Below are 14,782 nucleotides of genomic sequence, written 5' to 3'. Positions count from 1 at the left end.
AGATGCTGCCTGTCCACTTCAGTTCCTCCAGCAATTTGTGTCCAACCCCAAAGACCTGCTGAATAATTTCCAGCATTTTTATGCTGGTTTTGTGTTTTGTTATCAAAGTGCAATTTAACATTTATATTTTGGGATAAAGTCTGGTTGTTTAGTTTGGAGGTGTTACTCCAGGTGCCACATGCACTGGCCATCACTGGGCCCATGAGCGATGCTCCACTGCTCCCACATGGACCTGCATCCCTACGTGAGCAGTTAAGTCGCTGAAAGCCTGGGCATTGTGCGGAAAGCCTATTCCGGCGTAAGTCTCTGTTGCGCGGAATTGGCTGCATTGCACCGACTCTCCGGGCCATGGTCTGCGTTGTACCGACTCTCCGGGCCATGTGTCTGCAGTCGGCTTCTCCCCGGGTAAGTGAGGTGACGGCAGTGAGCAACTGGCGTGGATCAAGCGACATTGCGAACTAACTGTGGCGCAGTGGCAGCCGCAATGCTTCATGGCCCGCCGCAGGGAGGCAGTTCTGCGCTATCACCGCACTACCATCGCCATCTCCACACTATCAACTCCATCTCATCACCATCATCTCAGCAGTAGAGTTGCTGCCTAACAGTTGCGCTTGAGACCCGGTTGCGATCCTGACTACGGGTGCTCTCAGTATGGAGTTTGTACGTTCTCCCCGTGACCAGCGTCTTTGGATTCCTCCCACACCCCAATGACGTACAGGAATGTAGGTTACATTTCCTGGTGGGTTTCAGATAGTGTTAATGTGCAGGGATCATCGCTAGTCGGCACGGACTCGGTAAGCCGAAAGGTCCTGTGTCCGTGCTGTTTCTCAAAACAAAATCCAAATTACCATCCCCACACTACTATCCCCACACTACTATCCCCACACTACTATCCCCACACTACAATCCCCACACTACCATCCCCACACTACCATCCCCACACTACTACCCCCACACTACTACCCCCACACTACTTTCCCCACACTACTACCCCCACACTACTACCCCCACACTACTATCTCCACACTACTATCCCCACACTACCATCTCCACACTACTATCCCCACACTACTATCCCCACACTACTATCCCCACACTACTACCCCCACACTATTATCTCCACACTACTATCCCCACACTACCATCTCCACACTACTATCCGCAACACTACTACCCAAACTCCAGTCCCGCACACTACTAATCTCCACACGACCATCCCCACACTAATATCTCCCACCCTAATATCCCCACACTACTACCCCACAGCGTACATCCCCACACTACTACCCCCACACTACTATCTCCACACTACTATCCCCACACTACTATCCCCACACTACTATCCCCACACTACTATCCCCACACTACTATCCCCACACTACTACCCCCACACTACTATCCCCACACTACCATCACCACACTACTACCCCCACACTACTATCCCCACACTACCATCCCCACACTACTATCTCCACACTACCATCTCCACACTACCATCTTTACCTCCGTTACTGCAAGTGGCAAGGCTGCACCTCCGCGCTCATATATCTGAGGCCATTCAGTGGCTCCGCAATGTCCCACGGATCACCCCACCCTTGGTGCAGCCTTGGCATGGAATGGCTGAGCTCACCTCCTCCTTCCCTCCAGCCCCCCGCTGACCCCCCAACCTCCCCGCTGTCCCCCACATCCTCCTGCTGTCCCCCCCCATCCCCCACTGTCACCCCCACCCTCCCCGCTGACCCCTCCATCCTCCCGCTGTCCCCCCCATCCTCCCCGTTGTCCCCTCCATCCCTCCCTGACCCCCGCCACCGCCGCTGTAGCCCATTCCCCAGCAAATGGCAGACAGTGATCTCTTCGCCAACACCAGGTGCAGTTTGGCCAATGCTGGGGAGCTGTGACCAGTGCATTTCTTACATTAAGGGGTGTCACCTGCTGTATTTTTCTATGGGTGTGGATAACTGGCAGTAATATTTTTAATGGGGAGGGTCACCTGGCAGTAATATGTTTTATGGGTGGTGGGGGTTACCTGGCAGTAAAATATTTTAAATGGTTGGAAGGGGGCAATCTGTCAATGATTTTGTTTTCAATGGGGCTGGGGCATCTGGTCAGTGACCATTGTATTGGTGGGGGTGCATTTGGCCAGTGACATTTCTAAATGGATGAGGGGCACCTGCTCAATTACTTGCCATTTGCACAAATATTAACAAATATTTGTTTAGCAGGAGCTGTCAACACAGCAATTCTCTTTTTATTACATTTCAATGGGGTCAGTGATACTTGTTTGGGGGTTGGGCATTGTTGGAGTTACATAGCCTAGTGCTTGGTCATGACAAAGGGCAGTCTTAACAGGGTCTTGAGGGCAATAATTCTTTCCAAGTAATTATGGATGTCTAGAGGGACGAGCTTGCCGTTTTTGTTGGGTGTATTAATATTGGCTAAATTAAAGACACCATAAAATGGAGGATCCCTGTACTTGTCAGAATTGCTTAACCTTTGTCAGCTGAACTTTACAGGCTTTGAATGGCGCCAACCAGTCTAGGCTCAGACTGGTATGCAGGATGGTGAGGGGTCCAGGTGTTCTCCCTGTTTCTCTTAAATTGATGACATGTATAGCAGTTTTGCAAACTTACCTTAAATGCATAATTTATATTGGATTGCTGCAAAAGCATTGTAAACAGCATAAATAATGTTGCAGGACGGTCATCCTGTTAATCGATGGTTGGTTGAGCCTTGGAGAAATTGTTTGAATCTCAGGGCACATGTTTCAATGTTTGTTCTTGTTTGCTTCCTTCTAGAGCTTTCTTTCTTGTACAATGTATAAGCTGCTGTATTATTGGGTTAGGGAAATGTCTGTTATGTATGGGGTTAATCGATATCTGTAATTTGATTGTTCAGAGATCCCCCTCATGTGGTTCGGCCCCTCAAGGTCCCGGGAGCTATAAAAGTCCGCTGCCACGAGGTCCTGCATCGATCTTCTGGGAGAGCACTGCGTGACCTTCTGCAGTGTCTCTTTTTGAGTGAGGCCTAGAGGGCTTGAACAGGCAAATACGAGGATCGAACCCGCGGTGGTTAGGTTCAGTGGTGGAAACTGTAATTGTGTTTTGTTAAAATAAAGATTAGTTGATCAAGTGCTTGAATCAGTGATTATTGACTGAAACTAGACTGGGGGGGGAAGCTTAGAACAAGCAATTTACAGGTGGGGGGTCAGGAAACAGAAGTTGAGTAGTTTTTCCATTGACAATTAGGGGCCCACGAATCTGCAGGTATGATGCAGAGTGGAGAGTGTGCAATGATGAGCAACAAGAACTTGTAGTTTGACAAGAATGATTCCAGGAATTAGTGGGTTAGCATATGATGAGCGTTTGACAGCACTGGGCCTCTACTCACTGGAGTTTAGAAGGTTGAGGGGGGACCTCATTGAAACTTACAGAGTAATGAAAGGCACAAGTAAAGTGGATGTGGAAAGGATGTTTCCACTGGTGGGAGAGTCAAGGAACTGAGGCTATACCATCAAAATTAAAGGGCACTCTTTTAGAAAGGAGGTGAGGAGGATCTTTTTTAGTCAGAGGGTAGTTAATCTGTGGAACTCATTGCCACAGAGGGCTGTTGAGGCTAAGCCAGTGGATATTTTTATGGCAGAGATAAACAAATTCTTGATTAGATCGGGTATCAAGAGTTACGGGCAGGAGGCAGGAGAATGAGATTCGAAGGCAGAGATCAGCCATGATTGAATGGTGGAGTAGACTCGATGGACCAAATGGACTAATTATTTTAGTTAAGAGATACAGCGCGGAAACAGGCCCTTCGTCCCACCGGATCTGCGCCGACCAGCAGCAATCCTTCCACATTAACATTGTCCTACACACACTAGGGACAATTTTTACATTTACCAAGCCAATTAACCTACAAACCTGTACGTCTTTGGAGTGTGGGAGGAAATTGAAGATCTTGGAAAAACCCACGCAGGTCACAGGGAGAATGTACAAACTCCATACAGACAGCACCCATAGTCGGGATCAAACCTGGGTCTACTCCTGTAACTTGTGAACTATTGCGAGTAGTGGAAGTTTGAGTATAGGTACCTGAGATCCTGGTTGGGCCTGAACTAGGACACCTGGAAATGGAACTGGAAGCCATGGGGTACAAGATCATCGCACCTGCAGGGTCTGAAGAATGGTCCTGACCCTAAACATCACCTATTCACATTCTCCAGAGTTGCTGCTTGAACTTGCCGAGTTATTCCAGAATTTGCATTTCATTGTGTCTCCGTACTTCACTGAGGGATGAAATAGAGTTTGAGTCAGCTGGTACTTGCTTCTATAGTATATACTTTAGTATATTTTCTGAAATAAATATAAATGAAAGGAGATAATTTAGAAAAATGTTTGTAAAAATATTGTTGTGACAATATTATGGTATGAATCTATTTCAATCAAACTTGCTATAGTTAATATATCCTGGCACTTCTATTGAAACACTTGAAGATCAGTTCAGTTTAATTCTCTCCACTTCATCTCTTCTTCATCTCTACTTCAGCACCGTCAATGCAAACTGGCGTATGTGTAGCACCACGCTTCCTGAATTCCATTACTGTCTCCTTTGTCTTGCTGACTTTGAGAGAAAGTTTTGACACCAGGACACAAGGTTCTCGATCCTCTTCCTGTACTCGTCTCATCATTAACTGATATCCGACCCACAATGGTGGAGTTGTCTGCGGATTTGAAATTTGAATTACATTTGTATATGGCTGCACAATAGTGGGTGTACAAGGAATAAAGAAGGTGGCTGATAACACAGTCTTGTGGAGCACCAGTGTTGAAGATTATCGTGGAGGATGATTTACCTCCTATCCTCACTGATCGTGTCTGTTGGCCAGGATGTCGAGGATCCAGTTGCAGAGATGAATGCTGACACAAAGTCCCGCGGGTTTAGTCATAAGCTTGGATGGTATAATGGTATTAAAGGCAGAGCTGTAGTCTATGAATAGGAGTCTGACGTAGGTGTCTCTCTTATCTAGGTGTTCCAGGTAGTGTAGGGCAATTGTGATGACATCATCTGTGGACATGTTGTGGCAGTAGGCAAACTGCAGTGGGTCAATGCTGCTGAGTAGACTGGATTTAATGCATTCCATAACTAGCCACAAAACATTTCATGATGGTAGATGTCAAGGCCACTGAATGGTAGTTGTTTAGGCATGTGTTTATGCTTTTCTATAATGTTATTAAAAGCAGAGCTGTACTATGAATAGGAGTCTGATATGGTAGTCTCTCTAATCCAGTGGTTCCAGGAATGAGTGGAGGGCTAGGGCAATGGCATTGTCTGTGGACCTGCTCTGGTGGTAGGTGAACTAGAATGGGTCTAGGCCGCTGTGTCGACTGGATTCAACTCGTTCCATAACTAGCCTTTCAAAACATTTCATGTTTAGAAGATGGAAATACACAGTTTATGTATGAGTTCCTCAGATTGATTTTTTTTTCAAAAACTATAGGTTGGAAATCTAAAATAAATCACAAATGAAGGAAGCTCTGATCTATTACCATTAATGAAATGGGTAACAGTTAACAGTTAACATCAAAGACATTGATGATGTTTAAAATATTGATCATTTCTCAGATTAAAAGTGGTTCACCAAAATCTGTTTTGTTTTTCTCACTGTACTGAAGATCCTGCTCTATACTTTGCTTGTTTCTTTGCTTCGTATTTGAATATCTGCAGCCCATTGAGTTTTCATAGGGGTGGTGCCTGAATGAGAGATTAAAGGTTCAGCTTTGTTCTTGCAAAATGGAATTTTTGCCAAATCCCAAGAAAGAACATCAATTACATCTGATCTGCCTGCAGTGTACACAGGTGCAGGTCACAGACATTGATTTTTAGTAATACATTAATTGTGCTTTACACCCTGCAAAATAATGAGTTCCATGAGATATAGCTATAGTGCATTTAAAAGTGAGAAGCATTGTAACAGGATATTTGTTTGCATCATTTACGGAGAATTAATGTCCCAAGGTCCCAATTGTAAAATGGAAGCGTGCTAATGTTCTTGGTAATATGTGTAATCTTAGGAATGGCTTTGTACCAGAACAATCCACTCTATTTCCCTCATATGCTAGCAGGCTCTGACTGATTTTGGAAATATGTGTAAACCCACATAATTAATTAATTTGAAAATTAAGCTTTCTTTCAGGTGCAATGCAATATTACTGATGTAATGCTGCAAAATGGGAAAATGTATTTAATATTTGTCACAGTGTTGATAACTCATTGCTCTAATGTTGTAAAGATAATTTTTTAATGTTTCATGGTTACATACACTGTACAATGAGACATAACAGTGACATCCGATGACATAGCATTCTTCCTCAATGTAAGCAAAAATTACGATGCACAAACAAAGTATGATGGATGCCCGAGATCAGAATTAAAAGCAAGACATTCTGGAAATGCAGCCGTTGGAAAGCATGTGTGAAAAGGGGAAATCGAGACAAGATTTAAAGGTGATTACTTTTTTAAGTGATTGTGGACTTTGGAAGGAGTAGGATGGGGACCCTCAGTCCCGTTTATATCAACAGGATTGGTTGAAAGGGTCAAGAGCTTCAAGTTCCTGGCCGTGCACTTCTCTGAAGATCTTTCCTGGTCCGAGAACACTAATGCAATTATCAAGAAAGCACATCAGCGCCTCTACTTCCTGAGAAGATTACGTAAAGTCGGTTTGTCAAGGAGGACTCTCTCTAACTTCTACAGGTGCACAGTAGAGAGCATGCTGACCGGTTGCATCGTGGCTTGGTTCGGCAACTTGAGCGCCCTGGAGAGGAAAAGACTACAAAAAGTAGTAAACACTGCCCAGTCCATCATCGGCTCTGACCTTCCTTCCATCGAGGGGATTTATCGCAGTCGCTGCCTCAAAAAGGCTGGCAGTATCATCAAAGATCCACACCATCCTGGCCATACACTCATCTCCCTGCTACCTTCAGGTAGAAGGTACAGAAGCCTGTAGACTGCAACGACCAGGTTCAGGAATAGCTACTTCCCCACAGCCAGCAGGCTATTAAACCTGGCTCGGACAAAACTCTGATCATTAACAACCCATTATCTGTTATTTGCACTTCATCAGTTTATTTATTCATGTGTGTATATATTTATATAATGGTTTATGGACACACTGATCTGTTTTGTAGTAAATGCCTACTATGTTCTGTGTGCTGAAGCAAAGCAAGAATTTCATTGTCCAATCAGGGATACATGACAATAAACTCACTTGAACTTGAACTTGAAGTGATGGTCAGTCGTTTGACGATTCAGGGCCTCTATTCACTGGAGTTTAGAAGGATGAGGGGGCGACCTCATTGAAACTTACTGAATAGCGAAAGGACTAGATAGAGTGGATGTGGAGCGGATGTTTCCACTAATGGGAGAACTTGGACCAGAAATAAAGGCCTCAGAATTAAAAGATGTCCTTTAGGAAAGAGATGCGGAGGAATTTCTTTAGTCAGAGGGTGGTGAATTTGTGGAATTCATTGCTACAGAAGGCAATGGAAGCCAAATGAATGGATATGTTTAAGGCAGAGATAGAGAGATTCCTGATTAGTGTGGGTATTAGGGGTTATGGGGTGCAGTGGGTATGGATTCAAGTTTCTGGATCATTGGGACCTCTTTTGGGGAAGGTGCGACCTGTACAGAAAGGACAGGTTGCACTTGAACATGAGGGGGACCAATATCCTGGCAGAAAGATTAGCAAAGGCTACTGGGGAGACTTTAAACTAGTATGGTTGGGGGGAGGGACTCAAATTGGGAAAGCTAGCAGTCAGTGTGTGAGGCAGGAGGCAGAGAATGGTAGCACTCTGGCCCAAAATGTAGGGGAGAGAGAAGAAAAAGACAATAAACAGAGAATAAGAGAGGGTGGGTTTCTTAAATGTGTATATTTTAATGCTAGGAGCATTGTAAGAAAGGTGGATGAACTTAGAGCCTGGATTGACACCTGGAAGTATGATGTTGTGGCGATCAGTGAAACATGGTTGCAGGAGGGCTGTGATTGGAAACTAAATATTCCAGGATTTCCTTGCTTCAGGTGTGATAGAATTGGAGGGGCAAGAGGTGGAGGTGTTGCATTGCTGATCAGGGAAGATATTACAGCAGTGCTTTGGCAGGATAGATTAGAGGGCTCGTCTAGGGAGGCTACTTGGGTGGAACTGAGAAATGGGAAAGGGGTAGCAAAACTTATAGGGGTATATTATAGACCGCCAAATGGGGAGCGAGAATTGGAAGAGCAAATATGTAAGGAGATTGCAGATATTAGTAGTAAGCACAAGGTAGTGATTGTGGGAGATTTCAATTTTCCACACATAGACTGGGAAACACATTCTGTAAATGGGCTGGATGGGTTGGAGTTTGTAAAATGTGTGCAGGATAGTTTTTTGCAGCAATACATAGAAGTAACTACTAGAGAAGGGGCGGTGCTGGACCTCCTGTTAGGAAATGAGATGGGTCAGGTGGCAGAGGTATGCGTTGGGGAACAGTTCGGGACCAGTGATCACAATACCATTAGTTTCAATATAATTATGGAGAGGGTCAGAACTGGACCTAGGGTTGAGATTTTTGATTGGAGAAAGGCTAACTTTGAGGAGATGCGAAAGGATTTAAAAGGAGTAAATTGGGACAGTTTGTTTTATGGGAAAGATGTGGAAGAGAAATGGAGTACATTTAAAGGTGAAATTTTAAGAGTACAGAACCTTTATGTCCGTGTTCGGTTGAAAGGAAATAGTAAAAATTGAAAAGAGCCATGGTTTTCAAGCGAAATTGGACACTTGGTTCGGAAAAAGAGAGAGATCTACAATAATTATAGGCAGCATGGAGTAAATGAGGTGCTTGAGGAGTATAAAGAATGTAAAAAGAATGTTACGAAAAAAATTAGAAAAGCTAAAAGAAGATATGAGGTTGCTTTGGCAAGTAAGGTGAAAGTAAATCCAAAGGGTTTCTACAGCTATATTAATAGCAAAAGGATAACGAGAGTCAGAGTGGACAGCTATCTGGAGAGCCAAAAGAGATGGGGGAGATATTGAACAATTTCTTTTCTTCGGTATTCATCAAGGAGAAGGATATTGAATTATGTGAGGTAAGGGAAACAAGTAGAGTAGCTATGGAAACTATGAAATTCAAAGAAGAGGAAGTACTGACACTTTTGAGAAATATAAAAGTGGATAAGTCTCCAGGTCCGGACAGGATATTCCCTAGGACATTGAGGGAAGTTAGTGTAGAAATAGCAGGGGCTATGACAGAAATATTTCAAATGTCATTAGAAACGGGAATAGTACCGGAGGATTGGTGTACTGCGCATGTTGTTCCATTGTTTAAAAAGGGGTCTAAGAGTAAACCTAGCAATTATAGACCTGTTACTTTGACGTCAGTGGTGGGCAAATTAATGGAAAGGATACTTAGAGATAATATATATAAGCATCTGGATAAACAGGGTCTGATTAGGAACAGTCAACATGGATTTGTGCCTGGAAGGTCATGTTTGACTAATCTTCTTGAATTTTCTGAAGAGGTTACTCGGGAAATTGATGAGGGTAAAGCAGTGGATGTTGTATATATGGAATTTAGTAAGGCCTTTGACAAGGTTCCTCACGGAAGGTTGGTTAAGAAGGTTCAATGGTTGGGTATTAATGGTGGAGATGCAAGATGGATTCAACAGTGGCTGAATCGGAGATGCCAGAGAGTAATGGTGGATGGTTGTTTGTCAGGTTGGAGGCCAGTGACCAGTGGGGTGCCACAGGGATCTGTGTTGGGTCCACTGTTGTTTGTCATGTACATCAATGATCTGGATGATGGTGTGGTGAATTGGATTAGTAAGTATGCAGATGATACTAAGATAGGTGGGGTTGTGGATAATGAAGTAGATTTTCAAAGTCTACAGAGATATTTATGCCAGTTGGAAGAGTGGGCTGAAAGATGGCAGGTGGAGTTTAATGCTGATAAGTGTGAGGTGCTACATCTTGGTAGGACAAATCAAAATAGGACGTACATGGTAAATGGTAGGGAATTGAAGAATGCAGGTGAACAGAGAGATCTGGGAATAACTGTGCACAGTTCCCTGAAAGTAGAATCTCATGTAGATAGGGTGGTAAAGAAAGCTTTTGGTGTGCTGGCCTTTATAAATCAGAGCATTGAGTATAGAAGTTGGGATGTAATGTTAAAATTGTACAAGGCATTGGTGAGGCCAATTCTGGAGTATGGTGTACAATTTTGGTCGCCTAATTATAGGAAGGATGTCAACAAAATAGAGAGAGTACAGAGGAGATTTACTAGAATGTTGCCTGGGTTTCAGCAACTAAGTGACAGAGAAAGGTTGAACAAGTTAGGGCTTTATTCTTTGGAGCGCAGAAGGTTAAGGGCAGACTTGATAGAGGTCTTTAAAATGATGAGAGGGATAGACAGAGTTGACGTGGATAAGCTTTTCCCACTGAGAGTAGGGAAGATTCAAACAAAGGGACATGACTTGAGAATTAAGGGACAGAAGTTAAGGGGTAACATGAGGGGGAACTTCTTTACTCAGAGAGTGGTGGCTGTGTGGAATGAGCTTCCAGTGAAGGTGGTGGAGGCAGGTTCGTTTTTAGCATTTAAAAATAAATTGGATAGTTATATGGACGGGAAAGGAATGGAGGGTTATAGTCTGAGCGCAGGTATATGGGACTAGGGGAGAATACATGTTCGGCACGGACTAGAAGGGTCGAGATGGCCTGTTTCCGTGCTGTAATTGTTATATGGTTATATGGTTATAAGACAGGAGAATTGGGTTAAGAGGAAACAATAGATCAGCCATGATGGAATGGAGGAGTAGACCTGCTGGGCCGAATGGCTTAATTCTGCTCCTATCACATAAAGCTGTCTGCAGATTCACATTATCCTCGTACATGTGCAGAAATACAAACTTGCTGGGAGTTGTGAAGGAAATGCCAATAGTGACATGTGGTTCTGCCATTTCTTCCCATCATAGTCTAGTGCAAAGTGACTGCAGTAAAGAGAATTGGGAATACGCTTTTTGCCCTCAAATTCCTTGTGCTTATTTTGCACTACAACCATGGTTAAATCCATAATGAAGCAAAATAGACTAAAAAAAAACATTTTAAAGTCTACAGCACAGGAAAAAGTTATTCAGTTAATTTTTCTTCACATTGAAGATGAATTATCAGCAGTCCTGCAGCTAGTACCATGTCACAAAAATGTTACGATTTACTTGATCGTTGTTTACAAACATCTGAATATTGAACGTGAATCCTTTCTATTAAGGCTAAATTGAGAAATTAATTCAAGAAGTTTAAAAAAGATCCTCACCAAGGTGGTTTAATTGCAAGAGCTTGCTAATCAGAATCAGAATTAGAATCAGAATGCTTTATTGTCATTGCATGTGTCACATACAACGAGATTACTGTGTCTCTCCATTTAAAAGAACTTTAAACATTCACATACTCATACTTTTTACACTCCCTCCCTCCCCAAACCCACCCATGGATTCACATTTACATAAATTAACACTCTCTCCAACACCCCCTCCTTCCCCATAACCCGCTCCCGAGACAGAGTTCAGTTCCAAGATTGCTGATGGGTAAAAGCTGTTCTTGAGTCTGGCAGTGCGTGACTTTAGCGACCTGTACCTTTTCCCTGAGGGCAGCAGTGTGAAAAGGTGGTGACAAGGATGTGTAATGTCTTTCACAATATTACAGGTCCTGCTGCGGCATCTGGAGTGGTAAATGTCCTCCAGAGGGGGCAGGGGGAGTCCAATGATACCCTGGGCAGTTTTTATCACCCTTTGGAGAACTGCTCTGTCAGCTGCTGAACAGTTCCCAAACCAGGCAGTTATGCAGTAAGTCATTATGCTTTCTACCGAACAGCGGTGGAAAGACTCCAGCAGTTTAGCAGACAGATGGGCCTTCCTCAGTGTTCTGAGGAAGTAAAGTCTCTGTTGCGCCTTTTTTACAACTACAGCAGAGTTCACAGACCATTTAAGATCCTCACTGATGTTGATCCCCTGAAATTTAAAACTAGGCACCCTCTCCACCTCTTCGCCCCCTATCTCCAGTGGCCTGAGCTCCGCTCTATGTCGCCTGAAATCAGTGATGATCTCCTTTATCTTTTTAGAGTTCAGAGAGAGATTGTTGTGAGCACACCACTCAGAAAGTCTGTGCACCTCCTCTCTATAGGCGACCTCGTTCCCATTTGAGATGAGCCCCACCACGGTTGTATCGTCCGCAAATGTTATGATCATATTTGCGGGGTGATGGGGCAAGCAGTCGTGTATGTATAGGGCGTAGAGGAGCGGACTGCGCACACAGCCCTGCGGTGCTCCTGTGCTGAGGGTCAGGGATGTCGAGGTGTAGGGTCCAAGTCTCACCGTCTGTGGGCGTTCACTGAGAAAGTCCAATATCCACCGACACAGTTGACTGCTGAGGCCAAGGTCTAGCATTTTTGTGATCAGCTTGCTGGTATGATTGTATTAAGAGCTGAGCTGTAATCAACAAAAAGCATCCTGACATATGACCCCTTCTCCTCTAGGTGTTGTAGTGCAGCATGGAGGACAGTGTTTATGGCATCCTCTGTAGATCTATTAGCCCTATATGCATACTGGTGTGGGTCGAGTGAGGGGGGGAGAGATAATTTAAGGTGACCTAGGACCAGCCTTTCAAAGCACTTGGAGACTACAGATGTAAGAGCAACGGGCCTGTAGTCATTGAGGGAGTTGATGTTTGTCTGCTTGGGCACCGGGATGATAGTGGTGGTTTTCAGGAACGTTGGCACGGAGGAGTGTGTTAGGGAAAGGCATGAGATATCTGTCAACTTTGGCGTACATGAATCAACCAACCCAGTGGTGCCATGAAGGAAGGTGTTTTTGATTAATATGTATTCAAGTTGTTTGAACAATGATACAGTTAAATATACAAATTAATTTGTGACATGCATGTCCTGGGAATGTGCGTGCCACTTAAAAAGACCACTTATAATGTTATTTGGCACCATTATTCTAAATAATAACTAAATCAATAAGGAGTTAATGTCACTGCGGCTCACATTTATCATCCTCAGCATATTTCAAGGTTATTAGACAACTCGTGCAGTCTATGGAAATTTGCCACAACGTACACCTCATTGCAGCAGATAAAATCTTGGGATAATTAGTCAAGAATTCATACAAGGTATGAAGAATAATCCTGAAGAAAATGCAGAATTATTCTAAGAGCGGAATAAGATTTTCTGCCCAGCAGTGAGACTGATGAATTATTTGAAGACAGTTAAGCAGCCTATAAGCAATTCCAATGTAATTGTTAAAGTGATAAGAAATGGTCAGTAGACTTAATATAAATTTTAGATATTTTGTTTGGTATGGTTTTTTTAAAGGACGTGTCACATTCTCATTTTTGCTTTCTGAACTGTACTTTTTTTTTAATGTTTCTTCTTTTGGTGATGTTGTACCCCTTTCACTTAATTCACTTTAACATGCAATTTTGAGTGTTTTGTTTATCTGTTCAGTATTATTGTCAAAGAGGAAAGATGAGGCATAATTAATTATTTTATAAAATGCATAGAAAATGTAAACCATAGTTGATTATTAACAAATGACCCTGGGATTACAAATAAATGATATTTTATTTACCTTGGACAGCCGATGGTTGTCCATGAACGTGAATGCAGAAAGCCCAAAGGTCCTAGAGGCTGTTCACCTATGCTTTGCATAATTTCTCATTGAGTTTTTCACCTGGAGAAAATCCATGGGGCTCGCTGAGAGGTTGAAAACTCCACACGGTCAACACCCAGGTCCCAGGATTGAACCTGGGTCTCTGGTGCTGTAAATTGACTTTGATATCTGGTAAGATGCTAAAACAAAATCATGCTTGAAATAAAGGAGTTTAGTTTAGTTGAGATTTTAATTTAGAGATACAGTGTGGAAACAGGCCCTTCAGTCCACCAAGTCTGCACCAACCCAGAATCTCCTCACACTAACACTATCCTACACATACTAGGGGCAATTTACATTTATACCAAGCCAATTAGTCAAGTCAAGTCAAGTCAAGTCAAGTTTATTTGTCACATACACATACGAGATGTGCAGTGAAATGAAAGTGGCAATGCTCGCGGACTTTTGTGCAAAAGACAAACAACCAAACAACCAAACAAACTATAAACACAATCATAACACACATATTCTTTTACATAATAAATAATGGAAGGAAAAACGTTCAGTAGAGTTAGTCCCTGGTGAGATAGGCGTTTACAGTCCGAATGGCCTCTGGGAAGAAACTCCTTCTCAACCTCTCCGTTCTCACCGCATGGCAACGGAGGCGTTTGCCTGACCGTAGCAGCTGGAACAGTCCGTTGCAGGGGTGGAAGGGGTCTCTCATGATGTTGTTGGCTCTGGAGTTGCACCTCCTGATGTATAGTTCCTGCAGGGGGGCAAGTGAAGTTCCCATAGTGCGTTCGGCCGAACGTACTACTCTCTGCAGAGCCTTCTTGTCCTTGGCAGAGCAATTCCCAAACCAGATGGTAATGTTCCCGGACAAGATGCTTTCCACCGCCGCTGCGTAGAAGCACTGGAGGATCCTCGGAGACACTCTGAATTCCCTCAATTGCCTGAGGTGGTAAAGGCGCTGCCTTGCCTTACTCACGAGTGCTGAGGCGTGTGATGCCCATGTCATATCCTCGGAGATGTGGACTCCCAGATATTTAAAACAGTTCACCCTATCCACAGGATCCCCATTTATCCTCAATGGAGTGTACGTCCTCGGATGATGTGCCC

This window comes from Amblyraja radiata, chromosome 1 (genome assembly GCF_010909765.2).
Source record: "Amblyraja radiata isolate CabotCenter1 chromosome 1, sAmbRad1.1.pri, whole genome shotgun sequence".
Taxonomy (NCBI): domain Eukaryota; kingdom Metazoa; phylum Chordata; class Chondrichthyes; order Rajiformes; family Rajidae; genus Amblyraja; species Amblyraja radiata.
Note: the sequence above shows the minus strand (reverse complement) of the source record.